The 27,032-nt window shown below is 49.0% G+C and overlaps 1 protein-coding gene across 1 annotated transcript in view; it reads right to left on the reverse strand.

Moving 5' to 3' along the window:
* The window catches only part of DOCK2 (dedicator of cytokinesis 2), a 1,017,649-nt gene that overhangs the window by 315,065 nt on the left and 675,552 nt on the right, over window positions 1-27,032 (reverse strand). The gene's annotated exons all lie outside the window — the stretch shown is intronic.

The raw sequence follows: 27,032 nt of genomic DNA on the forward strand, positions 1-27,032 counted from the left end.
GCAGGGACTGAGGAGGAAGACAGTCATGGGGTGGCCCTGACAGGAGAGCAGCAGGACAGAGAAGACCCGGGGGTACCAGATGGACGGACTCGTACGGGTGCAGGGCTGTGGTGGTAGACCTAGGGCAGCCACAGTGAAAGAGCCACGAGGGACGTCAATTAGGAGAAGGAAGGAAGGGAAGGTACCCGGGCCTGTGTGTGGAGTCAAGCAGCTGCTGTGTGGTGCTGCGGGTCGTTGAGAGGATGGCCAATAAAGATGACCTGTTGAATGCACATCAGTGTCTGTCTTGAGTCTGTTTGCGGCGGAAGAAGGACCATCCCCCAGTCGGCACACGTACCTACATTTGGTGTAGTCGGCAGGATCATCACTGCCAATACACCATCTTCAGCGGTAAGCCTGCAATGAAGATCCAAAGGACCCAAGCTGAACGGTTTGAAGATTTTCACTGTGGATTACAAACTTGGACTGTGTTCAGGATTGGCGACTTTCATCAGGCGGATCCGGAGCGGAAAGGGACTTTGCAGGATGCCTGTGGCGTCCAAGCGCATGAAGGAATCACAAAAGTTTGCTGCCAGATTGGACTACCAAGGGCAGTGCCGAACCCGCCCCTGGGGAAGCAGTTTGCATCTGGAGACAGCCGCCCCCTGGACCCTGAAAGATGGGTGGAGGGGCCGACCAATGCCCCACCCAAGAACGGGAGTGGCCCAGGTGGAGAGGCTGGGTGCGGCTGCTAGGCGCCATTGAGCTTCTGGACATCGGACGAGATGCGACGCTGCAGCTGCCGTGGCCTTGGATGCCTGGAATGGAGGTGGCGTCAGGAGATTGAGTCCTGTCGGGAGACCTGCCCCTGGGAGCTGCTGTCGGTACCCCAGACGCCTGCTAGAGAAGAGGTGCAACCTCGGGCCCTGCTGGAACAGCCGCTGGAGGAATCATCACGGAGTCTCATAGCGGAACCATCAGCCTTGGAGGCTGGCTCTGCCGGACGGCGGGGTGAAGACCATCGGCTGCTGAAGGAGCTGCGGTGTGGCTTGTCGGGAACCACAGCGCCGGGGAAGTTGGGCGTTCCCCCGGCCCAGCCGGCGGCACCGCAGGAAGTCCCCGCCCCCACGCCCCGTGCACAAAACAGGCCCCGGGGCCCCGACACTGGCCCTTGGCCTCCCCGCTCAGCCTCCCGCCCTCCAGTGGCCCCGGCTCCAGATGACTCCGCGGCCCCCGCAGGGCTGACCGACGCCCCCACCAATGACCCAGCGGTCGCTCCTGCCATGCTCCACCTTCCGGCGGTGGCATATCCATCGAGGCCGGCCGCCACTTCGACCCTGCTCCAGATCGCCACTGTGGCCGGGCCGCCGGACGTCGCGGCCTACTCACCGGCATCCGCGGCCACCGCTGCTCCATCCTTGGCCTTGGCTGTGGCCTACTCGCCAATGCCCACAGCTGCCTTGGTCCTGGCTGCGGCCTACTCCGCGGCCGCTTCCACTCCACTCTCGGTGCCGGCCGTGGCCGACTTGTCAGGCTCCGTGGCCTACTCACCAATGCCTGCGGTCGCCTCTGCCCCGTCCATGACTCCGGTTGTGGCCTGCTTGCCGGTGCCTGCAGCCACCTCTGCTCCACTCGCGGTCCCGGTGGTGGCCTACCCGGCAGTACCCGTGGCCACTTCTACTCTGCTCCAGGCTCCGGTCGCAGCCTACTTACCGGACCCGCTACTTCCCCTGCCCCATGTCCGGCCCAGCTGGGGCTGGTCTGCCGGCACTTGCGGCCGTCTCTGCTCTGCTCTCAGCCACGGCCGCAGCCCACTTATCAAGCTCCAAGGCCTACACTGGCCTTCTGCCTGGGTTGCTGAAGTCATCGAGCAGAAGGCGGCCAAGGAGCGGGAGGTCTGGGCGCTGCTGCATGCAAAGAGGGAAGCAGCCATGACGTCCCCTGGTCTACCGGGCAGCTCGTGCACACCAACCCAGCAGAGGGCTATGGATTTATCCAGGACGCCACAACTGGCCACAAAGTATACCTAAATGTGGCCTCCATCAAACATGGGGGAGCCCTGCGGGAGGGAGACCTTGGTTCCTACTACAAGAAGTACTGCAACCGCGGCTACTATGCTGTGGCGGTCATCGCTTATCCCGAGGAGTATGCGCCCCCATAAAGGAGAAGAGGACTCCTGGGTCCCGGGCAACAGGGACAATCAGGGCCCAGGGCAGTTAAAGCATCTCGGGGACTCCACGGCCGTGGAAGTTCCCTGCTGATTGGCGGAACACCGGCTGTCAGGAGATGGCCCGGAGCACCCCTGAGCAAAAGAGGACTACCGGGACTCCTGTGCGCCATTGTACAGCTTAGGGAGAGTTCTGCGTCCACGATAAGTAAAATGTTTATCTCTCCTGATAAGGCGGGGATGCATGGAGGGGGGGTGCTTTCCTCAAAGGAAGGGGGAGCACCAATGTTATGTTTTATTTGAAAATATTGAAAGAAACAGTTAAAAAAAGATAGTTTTAACCATACTGTTTAATACTATGTATAGTTAGTTTGAAATGTTATCTGCATAAAAAAAATGGAAAGTTCAACAGGTCCCGGGTACTAGTAGAGGAGAAAACGCCAACCATGACTGATTTAAACTGGAGGAACAATAAAGTGTGTGGAATTGAAACAGACAGCAGTCCATAGGTCAGGCCCTGGTCCTGCGAACACCCCAAAACGAAAGGAGGAAGCTGACGATGACCTGGTAGGTTAGAGCCTCGGTCATTGTGGTCCAAATTGCCACAGAATGGGAGAAAAGTGGGAAGTACGCACCCGTAGAGGAATCTGGGTGGTCCCATCCCAACAGGAAGGAATTGTCATAGTGGCGTACGTGCTGGTTCAGCTCCTCGCGTATCGCGGGCCTTGCTCAACAACCGGTCTGACAAAAAGAAGGTGGGGAGCTTCAGAATGCAAAACAAAAGCGACGAGATTGTCGGTGACGACAATGGTCAAAGGAAGGGCGTGTGTAGGGGAAGTGGACTGACCTATGTACCTGTCTGCAGCAGGAGGGTTAATGTGCAATGTGCTGGACATGGACTGCTGTATATGAAGGTGGGAGACAGCTGAAGATGGTGAGGGATGGTGGAGTACTGGGTTTGGCCACTAGGGGGACACAAGGACAGCAGAAACAGAAGAAGGTGTAATATTGCAGTTTGGCCACAAGATGGGAGCAGGGAGCAGTGAGGACAGGGCTTAACAGCAGCTTAAGGCTATGAAACCGCAGATTCATGGGGGGCAGGGTTACAGGAGCTCTAGAGGGGGAATTCCCAGGGAGAGGAATAAATAGTTGCAGAGAGTTCCAGAAGCAAGCCATTCCGGGGAGAGGAGCTTAGAGGAAGAAGAGACAGAAGGAGGAGACGGACAGAGAACAAGCTCCAGCAGGGACTGAGGAGGAAGACAGTCTGGGGGGGTGGCCCTGACAGGAGAGCAGCAGGACAGAGAAGGCCCGGGGGTACCAGACGGACGGACTCGGACAGGTGAAGCGCTGTGGTGTTAGGCTTAGGGCAGCCACAGTGAAAGGGCCACGAGGGACGTCAATTAGGAGAAGGAAGGTAGCCGGGCCTGTGTGCGGAGTCGAGCAGCTGCTGTGTGGTGCTGCGGGTCGTCGAGAGGGCAGCCAATAAAGAGGACCTGTTGAACACACATTGGTGTCTGTTTTGAGTCTGTTTGTGGTGGAAGAAGGACCACCCCCAGTCAGCACATGTACCTACAGTAGCATGGGTCTAAAAGTGTCACTAGCCAGTAATGACTGTTACTCAATATTTTGACAATACGAGGGTGATGGGAAAGGCAGTGCAACATAAAGTCAGCCATGCGTCCCAGACTGGTAACAGGCAAGCCTTTCGTGTCCTCACCAACAGGACGACTGACCAAGGTGTCCTCCTCATCATATTCTCTTCTCTGTCCTCAGGCTATCCACGCTGAACAGACGGTATGACAGCTATGGTTGTAGTCCCGTCTATAGTGCATGAAAGTAGCTCCTGTTCTTCTTCCTTCTCCTCTTCCTCATTTTCAACCAATCCATGTTGGGATGACATGAGGCTGGTCTGTGTGTTATCAACCTGTATGGTTCCTTGATCCATGCCCTCGTGCTCCGACTGCAATGCATCTGCTCTCATTGTGAGCAGAGAGCTTTTCAGAATGCCGAGAAGCGGGATGGTGACACTAATTATGGTGTCATCGCTGCTCACCATCTTGGTGGATTCCTCAAAGTTCTGGAGGGTGGTACATATATCTGACATCCATCTCCACTCCTGAGGTCTTATGTGTGGAGTCTGACCTGAATAACGACAGCCTTGTTGATGCTGGTAGTCAACAACTACCCTCTTCTGCTCACAAATCATTTTCAATATATGTAGTGTAGCGTTCCAATGCGAGGGGACATCAAACACCAGTCGGTGACCCGAAAGCTGCAAACGCTGCTAAAGCATGGCAAAGGCGGAGGAAGCTGGTGCTGACTTTCGAAAATGGGCACACAGGTGGCGTACTTTCACAAGCAGATCCGGCAACTTTGGGTAACTTTTGAGAAAACGTTGAACAACAAGGTTAAGCACATGGGCCAAGCATGATATATGTGTCAGCTGGCCTTGCCTCAGAGCCGCGACCAGGTTCCGGCCATTGTCACACACTACCAGCCCTGCCTGTAGGTTCAACGGTGTCAGCCACACATCTGCCTACTCTTTCAGAGCTGTCAACAACTCTCCAGCAATGTGCGGTTTGTCACCTAAGCAACTTAGCTACAGCACAGCCTGTTGCCGCTTTGCTTTGGCAGTGCTGCAGTGCTTCCAGCTTGTCAATGATGTGCTCCTTTGGGACATGGAGGCTGAAGAGGAGGAGGAGGAGGTGCAGGAGCTGTACACAGAGGGGGTGACCCTGATTGACTTAGAGCCCACAATCCTTGGCATTGGGAGGACATGTTCCATCCCAAGGTCTGACTTGATCCCGGTTTCCACTATGTTAACCAAGTGTGCCGTCAGCGAGATGTAACATCCCTGGCCATAAGCACTTGTCCACGTGTCCGTGGTTAGGTGGACTTTCCTAGTAACTACATTGTTGAGGGCACAGGTAATGCCGGGACGGCACAGCGGGAGAAATAGTGGGGCGGCTTGGAACTGAGTACCTTGGAATGGCCGCCGCCATCAGGTTGTGGAAAGCTTCTGTCTCTACGAGCCTAAAAGGCAACATTTCGACAGCAAGCAGACGAGACATATGATGATTGAGTACTGTGGCCTGTGGGACGTTGGCTGCATTTCCCATGTTGTTTGTACACAGTCCCCATACATTTCCGACATTTTGATACCCTAGAAAGACCTCTGGGGGGGTCACAGGAAAAAAGCTTGGATTTCCCATAGACTAACATTGGACTCGTTGCTCGGGTCGAGCACCTGAGTATTCCAATTTGCTCGACCTGAGTAATGAGCACCCGAGCATTTAAGTGCTTGCTCATCACTAGAGATGAGCGACTTTGCCTTTTTTAGGGTCATTCAGGTTTCATGAAACCCGATTTTCTCAAAAGTCGAGTCGAACGAAATTGGCCGACTATCGGGAAAAGTCGGAGGTCCGACTGAAACACGAAACCCGATGCAAGTCAATGGGGAAGCAAAGTCGACAGGGAGTGGAGGCCAGTAAACACACCTACAGGGCCCATTTCAATGCCAACATCAATTCTTATTACTTAAGCTTGTCAACCTTAATTTACTTTATAATAATTGTTACGCATTGAAAACTGGGGGTTACTTGGCTAAAGTTGTGGGGGGGTAGGGCTGGCTCGAGGTTTTCGTGTGCCTCGGGCGAAAGTGTCAGTGGGCCCCTTTAAGGGTGGTTTTACATTAGCGCTTTTCAAGCGCACGCACGGCCGGGGGTAGCTCCGCCCCCGAACCGGCTCTCTGCCCGGCGTGCCCGCCCCTTGCTTGTAGCGCCGCCTCCTAGCACACAGCGGCGCCTGCGATCGGCGCACCCTATCTTTAGCATAGGGTGCGCAGATCGTGCGCAGGCCGTGCGCTAGTTGCGCTTTGACCTGCGCTGCGCACTTTTGACGGTGCACCGTGCGCGCCAAAATCAAACTTTTCGGATTTTGGCGCGCACGGCGCACCGTCAAAAGTGCGCAGCGCAGGTCAAAGCGCAACTAGCGCACAGCCTGCGCACGATCTGCGCACCCTATGCTAAAGATAGGGTGCGCCGATCGCAGGCGCCGCTGTGCGCTAGGAGGCAGCGCTACAAGCAAGGGGCGGGCACGCCGGGCAGAGAGCCGGTTCGGGGGCGGAGCTACCCCCGGCCGTGCGTGCGCTTAAAAAGCGCTAATGTGAAACCACTATAACACATACCACAATTCATGATGCTCCGATATGGCAGAGAAATATTGATATAGTACAATGAAAAATACTTCACTTCTTACATGACATGACTGATATCTATTTCAAATTCTACAATAGCTCAAAAAACGGACAGTATATCACTCCATACAGAATTATGGCCACCACATAGTGCGCCATACAGAATAATGAGCCCCATATATTTCTCCATACAGAATTGGTCCCATATAATGTTCCACACAGTATATGATGAGCTCCACATAATGCTACAGTATATGTTGGTCCCCATGCATGATGCTCCAGTGTCTTATGGGCCCAAATAATGCTCCATATATAATGGGCCCCATTTCTAATGCTCCAGTGTATAATGGGCCCCGTAAATGCTGTTCCAATGTCTGATGTCCCCCATTTGGAATGCTCCAGTATATGATGTGCCTCATGGATAATGCTCCAGTGTATGATGGGCCCAAATAATGCTCCTTATATAATCTGCCCTATTTAGAATTCTCCAATATATGATGGGCCCCGTGGATGATGCTCCATATATAATGGTCCCCATTTTAAATGCTATAGTGTATAATGGGCCCCGTAAATGCTGCTCCAGTGTCTGATGTCCCCCATTTAGATAGCTCCAGTATATGATGGGCCCCGTGGATGATGCTCAATTGTCTTATGGGCCCAAATAATGCTCCATATATAATGGGCCCCATTTTAAATGTTCCAGTGTATAATGGGCCCCATAGATGCTGCTCCAGTGTCTGATCTGCCCCATTTAGAAAGCTCCAGTATATGATGGGCCTCATGGATGATGATCCAGTGTATGATGGGCCCAAATAATGCTCCATATATAATCTGCCCCATTTAGAATGCTCCAGTATATGATGGGCCCCATGGATGATGCTCCAGTGTATGATGGTCCCAAATAATGCTCCATATATAATGGGCCCCATTTCTAATGCTCCAGTGTATAATGGGCCCCATAGATGCTGCTCCAGTGTCTGATGTCCCCCATTTGGAATGCTCCAGTATATGATGGGCCTCATGGATGATGCTCCAGTGTATGATGGGCCCCATATATCATTCTCCAGTGTATAGTGCTCCCCAAAAATTGCTCCCAACCTTTAAAAAATTAAATACCTCTCCTCGCTGGGCACTGCTCTACTCGGGACTCCTCAGTGTCGCCATCTTCCAGCTCTCTGCACTTGGACTGTTTAGGCAGAGGGCATACAGATGTGATGTCATTTCGCACTCTGACCTGAATGTCACTGTCAAGAAACGCGGAAGACATCACAGCGGTGGAGCAGGGAGAGGTATGTATTGAAAGTGCTGTGGCCCTGAGCAAGCAGGGGGGGCCCACTCGTGGGCGACGGCACTGGCACAGGGCCCTTCATAGTACGCCGGTGTGTCTCACGGAGAGTGGGCCCTCCCACCGGCAGAGAGACTTTTGCTTACTATGAGGGGCCCTGTGCCAGTGCCGTCGCCCACGAGCATGCCCCCCACCTGCTCAGGGAACCGGCACTTTCATCAGCACCTTCCTCTGTGTCACTGTGTAAGGTGGTATAATATGCGGGAAGGGGCACCAGAGTTTCATCAGGGTCAGATTATGGCTCTGTAGAGTGCGAGGGGAATGTAGTGCTGTACGTGAATGTACCAGCAGAATCATCTAGCAGTGGCTGTGCATCAGTGCACTCCATCTCTGATTCATGTTGGACTGGGGAATTCAGGATCTGACTTGATAACCCTGGCATGGTATGTGAATAGAGCTCCATGGAGTAATCTGAAGTGTGGGCTGCCACATCCTTCACTTTTGGTGGAGGTGAAGGACACAAGGAAAGGGGTTGTTCCTGACCAGAAGCCTGCACTTACGACTCAGTGCTTGCATTTTTTTAAACTTCAGAAGAGAAGGCAATCGAGCTGGAGGCTGTTTCGGCAATGTAAGCCAAAACCAGTTCCTGATGCTCCGGCTTTAAAAGCGGTTTACCTACTCCCAGAAAAGGGATCCTTCCAGGCCTTCCGGAGCCAGACCATGCTGCAGTCTCAATACCTCCTGCCTTAGCTGCTATTGTGCTTTTGGCATAACCAGCAGATGCACCACCACCTGTACCAGCAGCGCCCCCCCCACCCACGTACGTGGCCTCTTCCACCATACTTCCTCATGTTTGGGAAAATGTACCAAAATACCAGCAAAGAGATGGTACTGTATGAGGAGAATCCAGCTGTGTATGGTGTATTTAACAAAATATATACGTAGATATATTTTTTTGTCACAGACGCTCTCCCAGTATGTATTTGACCGTAATCCAACCAACAGATATACGCTACTGCATCAGAAGTGTACAGCTGTATACGTTTTTGGTGAAAATGTATATCTCCGTATATTTGTTTCCGGAGTCACACACAGACACTCTGCCAGTATGTATTTGACCGTTATACAACCAGCAGATATACGGTACTGTATCAGAAGCGGACAGCGCTATACGGTGTATGTATGGAAAAATGAAAATCTCCGTCTATTGTTTTACAGAGTCACACACAGATAGCATGTATTTGTCCGTGATACCAGCTGGTGCACGGTAGTGTTTGAGGAGCGTACAGCTCTATATGGTGTATGTATGGAAAAATGAAAATCTATGTCTATTTTTTTTCCGTAGTCACACACAGACGTTGTCTCAGTATGGATTTTACCGTAATCTAAACAACAGATATACGGTACTGTATGAGGAGCAGACAGATCTATATGGTGTATGTATGGAAAATTTTAAAGCTCCGTCTATTTTTTTTCCGGAGTCACACACACATGCTGTCTCTGTATAGATTTGATCGTAATCCAAACAGCAGATATACGATACTGTTTGAGAAGCGGACAGCTCTATACGTAGTATGTATGGAAAAATGTCAATCTCCGTCTATTTTTTTACAGAGTCACACATATAGCATGTATTTGTCTGTGATACCAGCTGATACACGGTAGTGTGTGAGGAGCGTACACCTCTATACGGTGTGTGAAAAAATGAACGCTCGGTAACAGTGCAGAAAAAAAGAATAAAAGTATTTTTGCTTTGAAAAAAGCAGTCTGCACAGCAGTGTGCACACAGCAATGCAGCTATCAGGTAACCTTATAAGGCAGCCTAATAACCAGCACTGCTGCACACAAAAAAATCGTCCCCTGTCACTGCACACTAACTGTACAGTGAAAATCGCAGAAGCACAGATTATTTTATTCTTTCCTGCCTAAACACTCTCCCTATTGAGAATGAGCAGCAGCAACCTCTCCCTATGCTAAGATCGTCAGAAGTAAGATGGCGGTCAGCGTTCAAGGCTTTTATAGCCACTGTGACACCACACAAAGCAAGTCAATCACTGCAATGCCCTTCTCTAAGATGGTGGTGGTCGCTGCCCATGTCATCGCGTTGCCCACAGTGTGCAGCCTTGCTCATTGGCAGAGAAAAGGCGCCTGAAACGCGACTTTGGCGCTCGGGTCGGCGACCGCATGGCCGACCTCAAAGTATGGTCGGGTTTCAATCGGCGAAACCCGACTTTAGCGGAATTCGGCGACCTTTGAATTTGACCGACCCGTCTCGCTCAACTCTATTCATCACTATTAAGATTTGGTCAATATCCATAGTGGAACAAGTATTGTATCAACATGGGCTGAAAGGCCACTCTACCAAGAAGAAGCCATTACTCCAAAACAAGCATAAAAAAGCCAGATTAAGGCTAAGTTCACACGTAGCGGAATTCCCGTGGAAGTTACTGCGAGAATTCCGTACTTCCATTCCGCAGGAAAACCGCATTTTTAATTCCCGTGATTTTCCCACGGAAAAACTAGCGATTTGCAAGCGTAATTAGCTTGCAGAATATTAGCATTTTCCAAGTGATCTGGAGCATCGCTTGGATAACTGATTGACAGGCTGGTCACACTCGTCAAACATAGTGCTTGATGAGTGTGACCAACTTTTTACTACTGATGCTGCCTATGCAGCATCAGTATTAAAAGATAGGATGTCAAAAATAATTAAAAAAATAAAAAATATTGTTACTCTCACCTTCCGGCGTCCCGTTCAGCCTTCCCGCCTCTCTCCACGCTCCCGGCAACTTCCGGTCCCAGTAATCCTTTGCGCGAATGACCGCGAGACGTCAAGCTCCCACGAGACCGCGACATCGCAGTCATTCTTGCAAAGGATTACTGGGACCAGAAGATGCCAGGAGCGTTGAGAGAGGCGGGAAGAAGATCGCCGGCCGTCGGAAGGTGAGAATAACAATATTTTTTATTTTAATTCTATTTTTTACAGGGATATTGTACCCACAGCCCGGAGGACAGTCTCCTCTCCTCCGGACCGTGGATACCATCCGCAAATGTTCTGCTTACTTTTCGCATGGTGGGCACAGCCACATATGGAAAGTAAGCAGAACAATGCATTCCTATGTGGACGGAATCTCCGCGATTCTGCAAAATTAATGAGCATGTTGCGTATTTTACCGCGATGCGATTTCGCCACTGGAAAATCCGCAGCATTAGCAAAGCATTGCGGAATCCCATAGGATTGCATGGGATGCTGTCTTTTTGCATTTTCGCGACAAAATCGTTGCGAAAATGCAAAAAAAAGCGCTACATGTGAACCCAGCCTAATACTTTCAAAAGCACACATGAACCTTAATTTTTGGAGACTTGTCCTGTGGACTGATGACCTAAAGTGGAACTTTTTGGGCATAATAACTAACATTATGTTTGGAGGAAGAAGGGAGAACTTTGGAAGCCTAAGAACACCATCTCAACTGTGAAACAAGGGGGTGGCAGCATCATGTTGTGGGGTTGTTTTGCTGCAGGAGGGACTGGTGCACTTCACAAAATAGATGGCATCATGAGAAAAGAAAATTATGTTGCAATACTGAAACAACATCTCAAGACATCAGCCAGGAAGTTAAAGCTTGGGCAGAAATGGGTCATCCCAATGGACAATGACACGAGGCATAATGCCAAAATGGTAAAGTCAATGTTTTGGACATCACAACGCCATGATCTCAATCATATTGTAAATTTATGGGTAAAGATGAAAAGGCAGGTGAGAGCAAGCCGACCTACAAACCTGGATCAGTTACACCATTTTTTCAGGAGGAATGAACCAAATTCCAACTAACTATTGTGAGGATATCCCAAATGTTTGACCCAAGTCATTGAATTTAACGGCAATGGTGCCAAATTCTAATGAAACCTATGTAAACTTTTGACTTTGCAGTAAGTAAAAATGCCTTAAAACATTTTCTCTCTCTGTCTCTCATTATTCTGGCAAATATTAATAATTATGGTAATCCAAACTGACCTAAAATGGGAAAGATTTATTATGATTTCATGTCAGATTTTGAGAAAAACATGCATATGTGTCTTTTTATATAGTGTATATAAACTTCTGGTTTCAACTGTACATTATATAGGCAACACTGAGGTTGTTGTATGTACACCACATAAAATACACTGAGTTTGCTGTATATACACCACATACAGTGGGTACAGAAAGTATTCAGATCCCTTTACATTTTTCACTCTGTTTCATTGCAGCCATTTGGTAAATTCAAAAAAGTTCATTTTTTCTCATTACTGTATACTCTGCACCCCATCTTGACTGAAATTTTTTATTAGAAATTTAGGCAAATTTATTAAAAAAGAACTGAAATATCACATGGTCATAAGTATTCAGACCCTTTGCTCAGATACTCATATTTAAGTCACATGCTGTCCATTTCCTTGTGATCCTCCTTGAGATAGTTCTACTCTTTCATTGGAGTCCAGCTGTGTTTAATTAAACTGATAGGACTTGATTTGTAAAGGCACACACGTGCCTATATAAGACCACACAGCTCACAGTGCATGTCAGACCAAATGAGAATCATGAGGTCAAAGGAACTGGCCAAATTGTGGCAAGGCACAGATCTGACCAAGGTTACAAAAGAATTGTTGCTGTATTCAAGGTTCCTAAGAGCACAGTGGCCTCCATAATCCTTAAATGGAAGAAGTTTGGGACCACCAGAAGTCTTCCTAGACCTGGCCGTCCAGCCAAACTGAGCAATCATGGGAGAAGAGCCTTGGTGTCAGTGGTAAAGAAGGACCACAAGATCATGGTGGCTGAGCTCCACAGATGCAGTAGGAAGATGGGAGAAAGTTCCAGAAAGTCAACTATCACTGCAGCCATTCACCTGTCTGGCCTTTGTGGCAAAGTGGCCCGACAGAAGCCTCTCTTCAGTGCAAGACATATGAAAGCCTGCATAGAGTTTGCTAAAAAAACACATGAAGGACTCCCAGACTATGAGAAATAAGATTCTCTGTATGATGAGACAAAGATAGAACTTTTTGGTGATAATTCTAAGTGGTATGTGTGGAGAAAACCAGGCACTGCTCATGACCTGCCCAATACAATCCCAACAGTGAAACATGGAGGTGGCAGCATCATGCTATGGGATACACTGAGGCTGATATACATGCATCACATGGGATAGACTGAGGCTGCCGTATATAAACAACATAGCATATACTGAGACTGATGTATATACATCACATAGGAGACACTGGGGCTGATGTATATACACTGATGAGCAAAAAAAATAACATTGTTTTGAACTTTTGACTTTCAGGCTCCATATCTTACCATCCACTAGTTCTTCAAATGTGAGACTAACATCATTTTATAGACAATCGTCTTGGCTATCTCATACATCATTTTGACTTGCAAATATTTAGCACATGATTAGTTATGCAGATTCTTGTCATGTCACTGCATTGTAACTATTTTGCTCCTAAATATCTAAATTTATAGAATTTAAATTTTTTTTTAGTATTTTGTAAATCCACTTTTGGCTTTCAAAAAATGCCCAAATCTTCTGGGCATGCTCTTGATCAGATTCAAGCATGTTTTGACCAAAATCTGATCCCATTTCTCTTCTACACATTCCCAAAGTTGGTGCATACTGGTAGACTCACTGGGGTATGTATACAGTTTTTTCTTCAACTCTACCCACAAGTATTCAATTGGGTTGATGTCTGTGGACTGTGGGGACCAATCCTGTACCTCTACTTCATTGTCACTGAGCTATTTTATTGGGAAATATTCACTTATGCTTCGGGTCATGGTCCTGATGGAACACTAGGTCATCCATTTCATACCCATAGTACTCAATTGTACAAAGTAACTCATCTTGTACGGTATGCACATATAATTCAGCATTCAGACCACCACTGATCCTTGTGTAGTATCCAATGCCTTTGGCTGTAAAACAACCCATATCATAAGGCATTATTCACCGAACTTGTCAGTTCTTGTTTCTTCCTGTCCCATTTGCACCCGTCAGAGTCTAGTCTATTGACTATCGTTTCATCGCTCCAAATCACCCGTTTCCAATCTTATACTGTCCATTTTTCATACTTTCTTCAAGTTCGAGCTGATGCTTCTGATGATGCTATTGAAGTCGAGGTTTCCTCACCATTTGTGGGCCATCATTCCATACTTGTGTAGCATGTGTCATACGGTGCAGGCATTAGGCTATGTGCCCACGTAGCATTCCTGAAGCAGAATATTCCTGAGCGGAAACACACACCCTCTTCCCGGGAAACTGCATGCGTTTTATGAAGCATTTTTGACGCTTTTGTTAAGCATTTTAGCATGCGTTTTCCTAAGACCTTTTGCAATACAACTGTATGTATGCAGAAACGCACGCGTTTCTGTAAAATTAATGAACATGCTGCATTTTTTTCTGCTAAGCGTTTCCGCTGCGGTAAAAATCGCAGCATTAGCACAACATGTGCGGATTCCATTATGATTACATTGGATGCTTTTCTTAAGCGTTTCCGTGGCAGAAACGCGCATCTAAAAACGCCGCGGAAACACTTAAAAAATGCAACGTGGGCACACAGCCTAAATGTCTGTTATCTCACTGTTACAAATCATACGAGTCACCTCCACTGCAGTCTTTGTCATGCCATAACTGATAGACCTTGTGATGAGAGGACTTGTTTATATTTTTCCTGGATGTCCACCTCTTGGCTATTAAAAGGATGGAAGGACTAAATTTCGTATTATTCCAACTGTCATGATGCAGCTTAGCAATTTTCTTGGCCGAGAGAATGCCATCAATAAGCTGTATGATTGGTTTCTCTTTTCTTAGGAAATCTTCTTCATTGCTACACCTCAATTTATGCCAGTGACCTTTTGCTTGGAAATCAACCTAATAACAAACTTAGCTATTAGAGAATGTGAGAACAGGTTGTATTGTGTTGTATACTGGAAAAAAAAAGATGTTTCAAACACCAAGAGCAAAACAGTAAAAATTCTGTGACATGACAAGAATCTGCATAACTAATTATTTGCTAAATAGTTGCAAGATAAATTTATGCATGAGATAGCCAAGAGGATTGTCTATAAAATGATGGTAGTGGATGGTGAGATATGGAGCCTGAAAGTCAAACGTTCAAAGATTCTTACCCTTTTCAGTGTACATCAGATAGGAGACACCGAGAATGACAAACACACACACATACAATTCATATATATATTTATATATACACATACACACATCACACTGGGGCACTGAGGCTGATGTAATGTATACACAATGCATAGAATGTATTATGGCTAATGTATTTACACCATATGTTCCTAGCTTGGTACCGTATTTTTCAGACTACAACATGCATTTTTTCCCCAAAAAAATTTGGGAGGAAAATGGGGGGTGCGTATTATAGTCCGAATGCAGGCTTATCGGGGGATTGCGGCAGTGGTGTAGCAGCGGAACCGGTGTCGGCAGAGGTGTGGCAATGTTGTGATGATGCTGAGGCTAGGTGTAGGCGGTGGGTGGTGCGGAGTGTACATGAGCAGGGTCCCCTTCTCAGGATGCCGGCGGCAGAAATGTGGTGATGCCGCAACCCGGTGTCCATGGTGAGCAGAGCCGAGTGCATCACCGGTTTCCCTGCGGCCATCTTCCTGAAGCGGTGGGCAGCTGATGGCAGCGCGTGCGCAGACTGAGATCTTGGCGGCCATTTTCCTAAAGCCGAGGGACGCCGAGATCTTAATCTGCACACGTGCAGCCTCAGGAAGATGGCCGCCGAGAAACCGGTGATGCACTCGGCTCTGCTCGCCGTGGATAACGGGCAGTAGCGTCGCCGCATTTCTGCCATCAGCATCCTGATGATGCTCAATTCTCTGCCTCACTGCCAACACTGGGCACGCAGCATCACACCCTGGGACTGCAGCATTGCCCCACTTCTGCAGCCGCTGAGCTTCCTGAGAAAGGGACCATACCTCCTTTGACCCCGCCCTACCACCGCCGGCCCTCAGGTAAGATACCTTAAATTTAGACAATAAGACGGACCACCATCTTATAAAAATCTTTTTTCTGCTATTTTCCACCCCAATATTTTGGGTGCGTCTTATGGTCTGATGCGTCTTACAGTCCGAAAAATATGGTAACTCCCCCAGAGCCTGGAGATGGAACATTTCAGGATGAAGCTGACCCGGCACCCTCAGTTGTTATTTGAAGTAACTTGGAGCAAGAGAGCAGAGGGTGCTTACTCCACCCAAGAAGAACGTCCCTCTAACGCTGACCCTTACACCAGCAGTGTGTACAATGCTGCGGTATTCTGAACATTGTGCATGCACATATTGTGACTATGAAAGAAAATTAAGAGGCAAGCATAAGTGGGGGGGGTGTATGGCAAATCCGCACTTGCTAAAATCCCTGATACATTAACCCCTTCATGACCGGAGGTATTTTTGTTTTTGCTTTTTGCTCCCCTTCCCAGAGCCATAGCTTTATTTTTCTGTCAATATAGCCATGTGAGGGCTTGTTTTTTTTTGCAAGATAAGTTTTACTTTTGAACAACACAGTTAGTTTTAACATTGTGTACTGGAAATGGGAAAAAAATTCCAAGTGCGGTGAAATTGCAAAAAAGTGGAATTCCACAATTGTTTTTTGTTTTGATTTTTTTACTATGTTCACTAAATGCTGACCTGCCATTATAATTCTCCAGGTCATTATAAGTCCATAGAAACCAAACATGTCTAGGTTCTTTCTTATCCAAGTGGTGAAAAAAAATTCTAAAGTTTGTTAAAAAAAAAATTGTGCTATATTCTGATAGCGTCTCCAATTTTCGTGACCTCGGGTTGGGTGAGCGCTCATTTTTTTCGTGCCAAGATGTCATTTTTAATGATACCATTTTGGGGCAGATACAGTCTTTTTATCACCCATTAATTCATTTTAATGCAATGTTAAAAAAAAGTAATTCTGGCGTTTTGACTTTTTTTTCTCATTACGCTGTTTAGCAATCGGGTTAATTATGTTTTTATATTAATAGATCGGGCGATTCTGAACGCGGCAATACCAAATATATGTATGTTTGTTTTTTTGTATTGTTTTATTTTGAATGAGGCAAATGGGAGTGATTTGAACTGTTACAGTGGGTTCGGAAAGTATTCAGACCCCTTTAAATTTTTCACTCTTTGTTTCATTGCAGCCATTTAATAAATGTAAAGAAAAGTTCATTTTTTTCTCATTAATGTACACTCTGCACCCCATCTTTACTGAAAAGAAAACAGAAATGTAGAAATGTTTGCAAATTTTTAAAAAAAGAAAGACTGAAATATCACATGGTCATAAGTATTCAGATCCTTTGCTCAATATTGAGTAGAAGCATGCTTTTGAGCTAGTACAGCCATCAGTCTTCTTGAGAACTATGCCACAAGTTTTTCAGACTTGGATTTGGGGATCCTCTGCCATTCTTCCTTGCAGATCCTCTCCAGTTTTGTCAGGTTGGATGGTGAGCGTTGGTGCACAGCCATTTTCAGATCTCTCCAGAGATGCTCAATTGGGTTTAGGTCAGGGCTCTGGCAGGGCCAGTCAAGAATGGTCACAGAGTTGTTCTGAAGCCACTCCTTTGTTATTTTAGCTGTGTGCTTAGGGTTATTGTAGCTGTGTGCTTAGGGTTATTGTCTTGTTGGAAGGTGAACCTTCGGCAAAGTCTGAGGTCCAGAGCACTCTGGAAGAGGTTTTCATCCAAGATATCTCTGTACTTGGCCACATTCATGTTTCCTTCAATTGCAACCAGTCGTCCTGTCCCTGCAGCTGAAAAACACCCCCATAGCATGATGCTGCCACCACCATGCTTCACTGTTGGGATTGTATTGGGCAGGTCATGAACGGTGCCTGGTTTTCTCCACACATATCACTTGGAATTATCACCAAAAAGTTCTATCTTCGTCTCATTAGACAAGAGAATCTTATTTCTTATAGTCTGGAAGTTGTTTGTGTTTTTTTTTAGCAAACTCTATTTGTGCTTTCATATGTCTGTTAGGCATCAGGTTCCTGTCGCTGCACAGCAGGAATCCTGAGCCTTGCATCCAGCGGTCTCCCATTCCTCTTCAGCCACAGAGGAGCCTGCTCAGCAGACTCATCGATCCCACTGCTCTGCTCAAACCAGCTCTGTGGGTTTGGTTGCTGCTGCCACTTCTGGTCCAGCTATAGCAACGCATGCTGGTCAGCAGTGAGGTACTCCAGGGACTAAGTCCTCCTTTCGGTCCACTGAGCATGCCGTGGCATGATCTCTCATTGGAGATCAGAGGTCACATGCTCAGGTCCTTCTCCAGCTCGGATTGGACCATCAGGAGGGTCAGGAGGGCCCCGGAAGGACGCAGCTATAAAAGGTTCGCATGGCTCTCGGCCATGCGCTAGTATAGACTGCATTATCAGACTATGAGAAGTGAGTGTCGTATGCATGTACGAATGTCTCTGGTGAATGACTCATTAAGAAACGCCTACCCTTGGTACGCATGTGTTGTGCAGCCTAGCCTGTTAAGCACCCAGGCTTAGGTGTAGGTAGGACAGAGTATGAGACAGGCATCAGTGTGCACGGTGCACATGCTCGACATTCCATAGTCAGGGTCTATAATGGCGCTGCGCGCTCAGAAGGTCTAGAGGGACTCTGACCCCATGTCCTTGGGGGAGAATTCTGTGACCGCTTTCTGTGCGCTCCGTGGCCGGGCTCTGTGAGCTAAACAGGCACCGGCATTTATGTTCTGTGGTAGCGCGGCTCTGTGAGTTAACAGAGTTCGCTTCTGTTCACACTGGGTGACGTTAACCCACGTGTGACCTTTTGTACACCGCTTTATACTTCCACCATTACTAAGCAGCAGTTTACCACCCCTGCACGGTGGACCCCGGGGTGCGAACGCACCTTACTATTTTATTATTTGGTGTGTTCCGCTAGGCCTAAGATTATACTAGCGCCAGGGTCTGGCTAGTAATGGTGGACGAACAGCGACTGCTGCAGTACATCCAGCAGCTGCAGGGCAGGTTGGCGGCTCTCGAGCGTTCAGCCTCAGCTGTGGATGTTATTGCGGTCGCTGTTCAGGTAGCCATGGAGGCTGTGTCCCGTGTGACCACTGCCATCACTGCCCCGACTTTGTCCCGCCTCCCGCTGCCCGAGAAGTTCTCGGGAAATAGTGCTTCTTGTAGGGGTTTCGTGAGCCAGTGCTCTATACAGATGGAGCTGCTGGCAGCACGATTCCCCTCCGAGCGGGCTAAGGTGGGATTATAATTTCCCTCTTGTCGAGCAGGGCTTTGGAGTGGGCCACACCGCTGTGGGAGCGTGGTGATCATGTGGTGCAGAGTGCTTCACAGTTCTTGGGCACTCTGAAGCAGGTCTTCCTGGGACCGTGAGTCACCCATGACACCGCGCTCCGGATGCTGGCATTGTCACAGGGCTCGTCCATGGTCACCCACTTGGCAATCCAGTTCCGGACGCTGGCCTCGGAGTTAGAGTGGCTAGATAAGGTCCTCATCCCGGCATTCTGGAGAGGTTTGGCTGACCATGTGAAGGATGCTCTGGTCACCAGGGAGATTCCAGCTACACTGGAGGAGCTTATTACGGTCTCCACCTGTATAGACCTTCACTTGCTTTGCCGAGCGAAGGTTGGAGAGGTTCCAGTGTAGGCAGAGGTTTAGGTTGGCACCCAGTTTTGCTAAACCTCTGGAACCTCCCGATTGGACGTCCGAGCGTCAGGGGGCTTCCCGTGAGAGATCCAGGCCCCGATCCGCTCGAGTCTCTGTGATCTGTCATGGTTTCTGGCAGTCCGGTCACCTTGCCAACTGGTGCCCACAGCGGCTGGGCAAATGGTCGCATCTGGTGGCTGTAGGAGGCGACTCACTATAATCCGCAGCGTTTTCTTCCAAGTTGTCCTTTAAGGGGACACTTGAGTTTAGTTCTTCCACTCTGGCGGTGGAGGCTTGCGTGGATTCCGGAGCAGAGGGCAATTTTATGTCATCTGCCTTCGCTCAACAGCAAGCAATACCACTGGTTATGATATCTAAGCCAGTCACCGTCAGAGTAGTGAACGGCGCGACTCTGCCCTCACAGATTACCCACCAAACGGCTCCACTAATACTCTCGGTGTCTCCATCTCATCAGGAGACGATATCCCTCCTCATCATGCCTGAGGGTATTGACCAGGTCCTTCTAGGGGTCCCCTGGCTGCAGTACCACTCTCCCCATATAGACTGGTCCTCGGGGAGAATTCTTGGTTGGAGTAAGTCATGTGAGGGTAGATGTCTGAGGGAGTGTGTCCAGGTTGCCTCCACTGAGGTCCCTGCAGATCTTTCCTCGCTCCCCAAACATTATTGACAGTATGCGGACGTGTTCTCCAAAAAGGCGGCGGAGACGCTTCCACCGCATCGCCCCTATGACTGTCCTATTGATCTCTTGGCGGGTGCGGAGCCTCCCCGGGGTCAAGTCTACTCCTTATCTCTCCCGGAGACAGAGGCCATGTCTCAGTACATCAGGGAGAATCTGGCAAGAGGCTTTATTAGGAAGTCAGTATCACCTGCAGGGGCTGGGTTTTTCTTCATTCAGAAGAACGAAGAACTACATCCATGCATAGATTACAGGTGTCTTAATGCCATCACCGTTAAGAACAAGTACCCTTTGCCCCTGATATCTGATTTTTTTTGATAGGTTGCGGAGAGCGAGGGTCTTCACTAAGCTGGATCTGCGGGGTGCTTACAACCTGATTCGCATCCGTGAGGGAGACGAATGGAAGACGGCCTTTAACACCAGGGATGGGCATTATGAATACCTGGTGATGCCCTTCGTGCTCTGTAATGCTCTTGCCATCTTCCAAGACTTTGTGAATGACATCTTCCAGGATTTGCTCACCACCTCGGTTGTAGTCTATCTGGATGATATTCTCATCTACTCTCCAGATATCGACTCCCACCAGAGGGATGTTTGCAAAGTCTTTGATCTCCTACGGGCAAACTCCCCATATGCCAAGTTTGAGAAGTGTGTGTTTGAGCAGGAGTCCTTGCCTTTCCTGGGCTATATCATCTCGGCCCAGGGATTTGCCATGGATCCTGCCAAACTACAGGCGGTGATGGATTGGCAGGAGCCTCACTCCCTCAAAGCGGTGCAGCGCTTTATGGGATTTATTAATTACCACCAATGCATCCCGTACTTCTCGACTTTGGTAGCTCCCTTGGTTGCCCTCACCAAGAAGGGAGCGAATCCTAAATTGTGGTCAGAGGAGGTCTCCAAGGCCTTCCTCTCCATCAAGTCCTACTTCGCTAGCGCTCCCATTTTACATTGCCCCAATGTGGATAAGTCATTTATTTTAGAGGTGGATGCCTCGTCCATCGATGCTGGAGCAGTCCTGTTCCAAAAGGATGCTCAAGGTCGGAAGCATCCTTGCTTCTTCGTTTCCAAGACCTTCTCGCCGGCGGAGAGGAACTATTCCATTGGGGACAGGGAGTTGCTAGCCATGAAGTTGGCCTTTTCTGAATGGAGACACCTCCTGGAGGGTCCTCGCTATCCCTTCCAAGTTTACACTGACCACAAAAACTTGGTCTATCTCCAAACCGCTCAGCGGTTAAATTCCCGCCAAGCCCGATGGTCTCTCTTCTTCTCCTGGTTCCACTTCACCCTACACTTCCTTTCCGGTGAGAAGAATGTCCGGGCCGATGCACTCTCTCGCTCCGTGGTGTCAGTGGAGGAGGAGGAGGAGCCTTGGTTAATTGTACCATCTGAGAGCCTGAGGACAGTGGCTCCAGTCACCCTTGAGTCTGTACCCCCGGGCAAGACTTTTGCCCCTGCCCGTTTGCGTCTGGAGGTCCTCTCTTGGGCTCAAGCGTCCAGGGTGGGTGGACACTTTGGTACTAAGCGGATGGTTGAGCTTTTGGCGAGGACGTACTGGTGGCCGCATATGGCTCGTGATGTCAAACACTATATTCAGGTGTGCGTCTCCTGCGCCAAGAATAAGCCTCCCAGCAACGTCCCGCTGGGTTACTTTACCCCTTACCGGTGGCGGACAGGCCCTGGGAGATGGTTGGAATGGACTTTGTGATGGGTCTACCCAAGTCCAGTGGCAGCACAGTTATTTGGGTCATCACCGGCCAGTTTTCTAAAATGGTGCACTTGGTGCCTCTCTCTCGGCTACCTTCCGCACGTGGCCTAGCAGTGTTGTTCATCAAACACATTTTTCGGTTACATGGCATGCCAGACAAGATTGTCAGTGACCGGGGTCCCCAGTTTGCGTCTCGGTTCTGGAGAGAGCTCTGTTGCTTGCTCAGTATTGAGCTGAATCTCTCCTCGGCCTATCATCCCAAGACGAACGGGTTGGTAGAGAGGGCCAACCAGACCCTGGTCACATATCTCCAACATTTTGTCTCGGCCAGGCAGGATGACTGGGCACCCCTGTTGCCGTGGTCAGAGTTCGCCTTGAACAACACTGTGGCCGTTCCACCGGCCAGACCCCATTGCTCCTTAACTACGGTCAACATCCTTGTATTCCTGTGCCCATGCCCGTGTCATCCACCGACTCCAGGGTGGCAGACTGGGCGGTGGAGGCACGTGATATTTGGGACCACACCCAGGATGCTATTCGGGCCTCTAAGGAGAGAATGAGAGTCTCCGAGGACGCATACCGGCGTCCTGCTCCCACCTTCTCCCCTGGCGACTTAGTGGACTTGACTCGCAGCCTGATGTTACGGGCGGAGAGCCACACTAAGTTCGCTCCTCGTTACATTGGTCCCTTTAAGGTCCTCGAACAGATCAGCTCGGTGGTCTATCGTCTGGCCCTTCCACCACACTTAGCTATCTCTGACACATTCCATGTGTCCCTCCTTAAACCTGTGCACATGTCCCGGTTCTCCGAGTCATCTACCGGGACATCAAACTTGTCTTCGGACGAGTTTGAGGTCAATGCCATTGTGGGATGTAGGGTGGTGCATGGTAAAAAGTTTTATTTGGTGGATTGGAAGGGTCATGGTCCAGAGGCTCGGACCTGGGAGCCAGTGGAGAACATCCACTCTCCGCTCCTTATTGTGGCATTCGAGAGTAGTGAGGCTCAGAAGGGAGGGGGCCCTAAGAGGGGGGTAATGTTAGACGTCGGGTTCCTGTTGCTGCACAGCACGAATCCCGAGCCTTGCATCCGGCGGTCTCCGATTCCTCTTCGGCCACAGAGTAGCCTGCTCAGCAGACACGTCGATCCCTGCACTCTGCCCAACCAGCTCTGTGGGTTTGGTTGCTGCTGCCACCTCTGGGCCAGCTATAGCAACGCATGCTGGTCAGCAGCGAGCTACTCCAGGGACTAAGTCCTTTCGAACCACTGAGCATGCACGTGGGATGATCTCTCATTGGAGATCAGTGGTCACATGCTCAGGTCCTTCTCCAACTCTGATTGGACCATCAGGAGGGTCAGGAAGGCCCCGGAAGGACACGGCTATAAAAGGTTTGCATGGCCGTTCGGCCATGCGCTAGTATAGACTGCATTATCAGACTATGAGGAGTGAGTGTCGTATGCATGTATGAATGTCTCTGGTGATTGACTCATTAAGGCCGGTTTCACATTAGCGCATTTTCAGCGCGCGCACGGCCGGGGGTAGCTCCGCCCCCGAGCCGGCTCTCTGCCCGGCGTGCCCGCCCCTTCCTTGTAGCGCCGCCTCCTAGCGGACAGCGGCGCCTGCGATCGGCGCACCCTATCTTTAGCATAGGGTGCGCCGATCGTGCGCAGGCCGTGCGCTAGTTGCGCTTTGACCTGCGCTGCGCACTTTTGACGGTGCGCCGTGCGCGCCAAAATCAAACTTTTCGGATTTTGGCGCGCACGGCGCACCGTCAAAAGTGCGCAGCGCAGGTCAAAGCGCAACTAGCGCACGGCCTGCGCACGATCGGCGCACCCTATGCTAAAGATAGGGTGCGCCGATCGCAGGCGCCGCTGTCCGCTAGGAGGCGGCGCTACAAGGAAGGGGCGGGCACGCCGGGCAGAGAGCCGGATCGGGGGCGGAGCTACCCCCGGCCGTGCGCGCGCTGAAAATGCGCTAATGTGAAACCGGCCTAAGAAACCCCTACCCTTGGTGCGCATGTGTTGTGCTGCCTAGCCTCTTAAGTGCCAAGGCTTAGGTGAAGGTAGGACAAAGTCTGAGACAGGCATCAGTGTCCACGGTGCACGTGCTCGACATTCCATAGTCATCGTCTATAGTGGCGTCCGCAGGTGCAACGCCGTGCGCTCAGAAGGTCTAGAGGGACTCTGACCCAGTGTCCTTGGGGCAGAGTTCTGTGACCGCTTTTTGTGCGCTCTGTGGCCGGGCTCTGTGAGCTAAATAGGCACCGGCATTTATGTTCTGCGGTAGCGCGGGTCTGTGAGTTAACGGTGACGTTAACCCATGTGTGACCTTTTGTACACCGCTTTATACTTCCGCTATTACTAAGCAGCAGTTTACCACCCCTGCACGGTGGACCCCGGGCTGCGAACGCACCTTACTATTATTTTATTATTTGGTGCATCCTGCTAGCCCTCATATTGTCTGGCACTGAGCAGAGGTTTCCGTCAGACCACACTGCCATAAAGGCCCGACTGGTGGAGGGCTGCAGTGATAGTTGACTTTCTTGAACCTTCTCCCATCTCCCTACTGCATCTGTGGAGCTCAGCCACGGCGATCTTGGGGTTCTTCTTTACTGCTCTCACCAAGGCTCTTCTCCCATGATTGCTCAGTTTGGCTGGACGATCAGGTCTAAGATGACTTCTAGAGGTCCCAAACTTCTTCCATTTAAGTATTGTGGAGGCCACTGTTCTCTTAGGAACCTTAAGTACTGCAGAAATTTATTTGTAACCTTGACCAGATCTGTGCCTTGTCACAATTCTGTCTCTGAGCTCCTTGATCAGTTCCTTTGACCTCATGATTCTCATTTGGCCTGACATGCACTGTGAGCTCTGAGGTCTTAGGACTTGATTTGTAAAGACACACATGTGCCTATCAGTTTAATTAAACACAGCTGGACTCCAATGAAGGAGTAGAACCATCTCAAGGAGGATCACAAGGAAATGGACAGCATGTGACTTAAATATGAGTGTCTGAGCAAAGGGTCTGAATACTTATGACCATGTGATATTTTAGTTTTTCTTTTTTAATAGATTTGCAAGAATTTCTATATTTCTGGTTTTAATTAGTCAAGATGGGGTGCAGAGTGTACATTAAAGGGGTTGTCCACTATTTTAAATTAACCCCCCATTGTATCCCTCTGGGGCCCCTAATGAATTTTGCCTGTGACCCCCGGCTGCAACCGGCTCTTGCTTCCGCTGACGTCCCGTCAAGTCCTGGCAGCAGCCGGGGGTACCTCTTCCTCCTTCCATGCTGTCTGCTAGGCTGTGAGCGGGGTTATCCCCGTGCGTCACACCCGGCATCCACCGCGCCCATTCATTGAGAAAGCGTGCTGTGGATCCTGGGTGTGATGCTGGGAGTAACCCCGCCCATAACCCAGCAGCCCCCGCTGGGACCCAGCGCTGAGTCATGCCTCACTTGTCGTGACTTCAGTGCTGGGTTACATGCTGCCTGTGAGCGGCCACGGATAGCGCCGCTCACAGGCAGTATAGGCAACATAAGGTATTTACAAAATTCATTAGGGGCCCGGGGGGATACATTGGGGGTTAATTTAAAGTAGTGGACAACCCCTTTAATGGGAAAAATAATGAACTTTTTTTGCATTTACCAAATGGCTGCAATGAAACAAAGAGTGAAAAATATACAGTGGGTTTGGAAAGTATTCAGACTCCTTTACATTTTTTTATTTTCTTAATATTTTAAAAAACTTTTTTTTTACTTTTGTCATGCTTCAATAGTCTCCATGGGTGAGTAGAAGCTGCCATAACCTGATCGGCTCTACTACATACAGGCGATGATCTGATTGCTTGTATGTAGCAGAATTTCTCACTTGCTATGAATACTGACCACTGGGCGGCACTCATAGCAATCTGGCTATGACAACCATAGAGGTCAGCAGGAGACCTCTGGTTGCCATGCCAACCCAAGATCACATGACAGGGGTCACCGATGGGCGGAATTTCTGGCGCTCTTGCCTGAAGTGTAAGTTAAATGCCGCTGTTTGACAGCGGCATTTAATGGGTTAACAGCAATGGGTGGATTGCGATTCCACCCGCAGCTGTTAGAGGCATGTGTCAGCTGTTCAAAACATATGCTGGAAAAGATGTGGGCTCAGCGCCGGAGCCCTCATCAAAGGGAGGGTGTCCAAGGTTGGTGTACTATTACTCCCGATGTCGGAAAGGGGTTAAACTAAAGTGGGCTAAATTTGACAAAATCATTCAACAGTAAAGGGGCCTCCCAATTTTCTGTATTTTCCCAAGTTTTTTCTGCCCGTTTAACAATAATAAATGGAAAGCACTGACATGGATGACATGGATCACTTAAATGTTTGAACTGCAAACTGAATTATAAATGGAAATGTGAACATGTTCATGCAACACCTATCTTCTATTGTCTATCTGTAAAAGAAACTGAAAAAAGTATGTGAAATGCAGATGTTTGAATGAGGCCTGACAATGACAATTAATTAGAGATAAGCAGATATTTTTAAATTCAAATTTTCCTACTTTGCCAAATTTTGCCAAAAATTAAATTCAGAAAATAATTTCACAAATCTCAAGTGCTAGAAATCTTCTAATTGCTATGTGAGAATAGAGAGAGAAAATTGCTGACCATAAGAGCTTGCATTTTACAGGTGAGAAAACCGGATTACTTACCGGTAATACTCTTTTGTAGAGTCCATGACAGCACCCACTGAGCGAGGGGATCCGCCCCTAGGAACAGGAAACCTACAGCGAGATAAATGGGGCTTTCCCCCTCGCTCCCTCAGTTTGGATTACAGAGAACAACGGAGGAACTGCCGTACATGCTTTAGTCAATTTGCTTAGACAGGTCATCCATCCTTATATATACACTTCTACATTTTCTATACCTATCTACATATTAATCCCTAATTCTAATCTCCACCACCAGAGAGAACCACTTGTGAAATTTTAAGGGAGGGAAGTGAGCGGGTGCTGTCGTGGACTCTACAAAAGAGTATTACCGGTAAGTAATCTGGTTTTTCCTCTTTGCCACGACAGCACCCACTGAGAGATTTTCAGAGATAATCACCTGGGAGGGCACACCGTGTTAAGGACAGATCTACCAAAAGCCAAGTCCTCAGAAGAGGACAAATCTAGTCTATAGTGACTATAGAAGGTAGATGGAGAAGACCAGGTTGCAGCCTTACATATTTGTTCAATTGGGATGTTCGCCCTCTCGGCCCAGGAAGATGATATGGCTCGAGTAGAGTGCGCCTTAATGCCCTGTGGCCGGTCCTCTCCTTTTGCCGAATATGCCATCGTGATTGCATCTCTGATCCAC

The sequence above is a fragment of the Dendrobates tinctorius genome, unplaced genomic scaffold (genome assembly GCF_039654945.1).
Source record: "Dendrobates tinctorius isolate UK_male_01 unplaced genomic scaffold, ASM3965494v1 ptg000036l, whole genome shotgun sequence".
Lineage (NCBI taxonomy): Eukaryota > Metazoa > Chordata > Amphibia > Anura > Dendrobatidae > Dendrobates > Dendrobates tinctorius.